Source organism: Triticum aestivum, unplaced genomic scaffold (assembly GCF_018294505.1).
Source record: "Triticum aestivum cultivar Chinese Spring unplaced genomic scaffold, IWGSC CS RefSeq v2.1 scaffold75755, whole genome shotgun sequence".
In the NCBI taxonomy this organism is placed as follows: domain Eukaryota; kingdom Viridiplantae; phylum Streptophyta; class Magnoliopsida; order Poales; family Poaceae; genus Triticum; species Triticum aestivum.
Genome location: NW_025228727.1, coordinates 30,178 through 34,143, shown reverse-complemented (window position 1 = coordinate 34,143; position 3,966 = coordinate 30,178).

The following is a 3,966-nucleotide window of genomic DNA, read 5'->3' as shown; positions in this document are numbered from 1 at the left end:
ATGTGTTATTAAATCAAATTCGTTACCACTCGATTGACAGCGAAACTGAAACTTGAACTGCTTGTTTTTTTTAGAACAACTTGAAAAGATAAATATACATAGATATAAATCATACACATCCTCTATAACATTATGCTTCCTAGTTTTAAAGATCCCACATTCAATTGAGGTCTTCAATTAGAATTAGTCACCCGATTTTGACCGGATAAAAAAATTTCTCAAAGCTCTCTCATTTAATTCTTTGATACTACACACTGTGCTTACTATTTTTAAGGACTCAAAATTAATTGATGTCTTTAATTTAGAATTGAGTCACCCGATTTTGATCAGGTAAACAAATTGTCAAAACTCTAACATTCAAAAAAATTATACTATACACTATGCTTCATGTTTTAAGGCCACATAATTAATTGAGGTCTTCAATTTAGAATTGGGTCATCCAATTTCTCAATGAGTTAATTCCTTATTTTCCCTAATTTTGAAATATTTCATTCAGTTGAGGTATATATTCAACTTGGGATTTGGTTTATGATTTTGACCGGGCCAACGACTTTTATATCAATCAGTAGCAACTGGCCTATAGAAACACATCAATTCCGCGCACCCTCCCACCACATAGAAAAGGGAATCGTCACCATTTGATATTGTATTATCATTATGGTACATGTAGCCACCGACGTAGAAATTTCCCCACATAAAATATATGTTGGTTAGTGGATAACACAGAGTCACAACATGAAAGGCTCGTCAAATCACCGCATTATAAATAAAAGTAAAACATAGTCCATCATCTCCCCAATCCTCCAAACTAAATATCTTATCAGTTCCAAAATATAAGAGTTATTAGATTTTTGAAAAGTCAAATTTCTTTAACTTTCACCAAGTTCCGAGAAAAATATATTGATATCCACAATATTAAACAAAAAAAGTACGGGAATTCATTTCATGATGAATCTAATCATACCGATTTAATATTATGGATTTTGATATATTACTCTATAAATTTGATTGAACTTCAAAAGATCTGACTTTAAAAAAAAATCAAACACCTTATATTTTGAAACAGAGTGAATAACTTTTTTAAGAAGCCCAGGAACGCCAATGGCGCAGCAAAGCACCCCCAACCCTTCCGGTGCATATGTTGACTCATCTGAAACAGAAATTGCAGTGAGGCCAGAAGGGACTATCGTCACTCAAGGAAGTGGAAATCATCATCATCAGTGGGCATTGTTTGGCGTGGTGGCAACTGAGATCACCAGCGGAATCGAAAGAAGAACATATATATAGAGACTGCTTGCCCAGTGCCAACCAGGTTCCGGTACTAATTTGGTGCCTAAGGACTAACGCCAATGTGCTACCACTCGATTGAATAACTCATCGAAACTGAAACTTGAACTGCTTCCCTCGCAAAAAAAAAAGAAACTTGAACTGCTTGTTGTTTTAGAACAGACGGCCTCATTTCATTTTAATTAATTATTAATCAAGAATGTTCATACTTTTTTTTTGTGAGAAGAGAATGTTGTACATATTTGTTTTAGTCCATAGCTGTGGAGTGGGGGCCCAATACCACTTACGTTTTTGGTTGGTCAGCACAGCGGCCCAACCAAGGATGGAGTGAAGTGAGCCAACCACTGCACCGCTGCTGTCCTCGCCGCTTGAGGTCGAAGATCTCCTGTGGGAGATCCTCCTCCGTCTCCCGCCTCACCCCTCCTCCCTACCCCGCGCCTCCACCGTCAGCAAGCGGTGGCGATGCACCGTCACCGACCCCAGGTTCCACGGCCGCTTCCGTGAACACCATCGGAAGCAACCCCTCCTCGGTTTCTTCGAGCACAGCACCGATGATATCGTCTTCAAACCTGTCCTGGACCCTCCCGACCGCATCCCTCCTCAGCGCTGCAACGTGCGACTCCACGGCATTGACAGTCGCAGTGCCACGGGGTTCGGCGGCTTCCGACTGCTCGGGTGCCGCCAGGGTCGCCTCCTCATCATACGCTCGCTGCAGCAAGAGATTATTGTCATTGTCCCCATCACGGGCGAGGAGCACCGCGTGCAAGTTCCGCCTGAGTTCAAGAGCGACTGCTACGTCAATGGGGCGGTGCTCTGCGCTGCTGCCGACCACAACCATGTGCACGGAAGCTGCCACTCGAGCCCATTCAAGGTGGTCTTGCTGTCCATGGGCAGATACCTTATTGGTCCACCTTAACACGTGTTTACTACTCGGAGACTCGCATATGGGGTGACCTCATCTCAACACCGACTCCATGTCAGCTTCATGATGCTGGTACACATGAGTCATTAGTTGGTAATGCACTTTACTGGTCATGCGAACGATTACATTTTAAAGTTTGATTTGGAAAGTCAGAGGCTAGCTTTGATTGAAGCTCCTCGCACTATAAATGATGCCCGCCTCTGCTTTGACATGCGTGAGATCATCCAGGTGGTGGATGGTATTGTTGTTCTCGCCATACTGTCTCACTATTACCATAACATTCAAATGTGGCGAAGGGAGGTCAATTGCCAGGGTGTTGCCAAATGGGTGCTCTGGAAGACCATTGATATGCATAACATTCATGGAATCCCCCCCGGGGTTGAAGACTTGTTATGTAGACTGAGATATGCTGAGGATACTGATGATATATTTCTCCATGTGGGCACCAGTGTGTATGTGGTTCAACTTAAGTTGATGCAATCTAAGAAACTTTTCGAAGCCCATTATGTTAATCGCTATTATTCTTTCAAGAGTTTCTATATGCCAGGTGATTTTTCTCCATTAGTCCCCATACCATAGGAGTAGCCTTATCATGTTATATTTTGTACATAGGTGCTTGAGTACCTTTGCTAGACAGATTAACTTATAGCCGTACTGTTTAGTACTGTATATGTTATATTTAAGATGGACGTACTTTGTGTTATCATTCAATATAGTTGTCTTCATCCTTGGTGGATAACAAACCAAATATCAAATATAATGACTAATAATGTAAATTCAAATGTCAAATGGTTAACTCATTCGGCTTGTTTGGAACCTCAGCTAGCTATATTCTTCTATCGAGTACTTCTAATCCTGCTATTTTTCTTAACAAAGTGGAAGAATTTGCGTTGAAACCATACATTCAGGAATACTAATTTTCTTAGTCACTTGTTCAAGACTGTCCTAGTTTTCATTACTAGTACGTTTGTAACACACCACTTTTCGCGTGTTTGTTGTCTCTAATCAGGCCCCTTCAATACCCAAGATAACTTTCGTTGGTAGTGTTTTTGAGTTTTGGCTTGTTTTTATTGTCTTCTTCACATGAGGAAGGATGAGTTAAATTCTATATCCTTTTTCTTGATTTCTTATAAGGTAAATTCTCCGTTATGAGGTAGCTATAGACATTATACTGCTTAAAAAAATATTCCTTGCAAAAAAGCAACACACATAATTGTGTTTCTCTGTTGCCAATAGTCATCTATAAAACATATATACAGAAGTGAGTTGTCTTTCCTATATTTGTCAATTCATCATAGACTCATGTTTTTTATCTCATGCTTATGCTTCTAGGCACAACCATTGCTAATGGATGTGATGGAGCTGAAATGTGATGACTGTCTGCTTTGATGTGCTAATGTGCCGAAGTGGTTCATCAGGTAAGGCCATGTAAATATAGTTTATGAGATTTGAACTGTTTTATTTTCTCTTTTGAAAATATCTGGCAGTCAATGTGTGTAGCATATTATACCCTAAAACTACTAACTATAGTAGAATGCCCGTGCGTTGCTACGGGCCGAAGCTGAATGCCCGTGCGTTGTCATAATATTTCTACCTTCATATAGAGAGAGGCAAAGATAAAAGCGGTAGTATGATTAGAGAGGGGAAAGAAAAGGCTTCCATGAAAACACAATGTAATTCATATTCACCAGGAAGCAACAGAAGTATGATTAGAGAGGGCCTCTCTCTCTCTCTCTCTCTCTCTCTCTCTCTCTCTC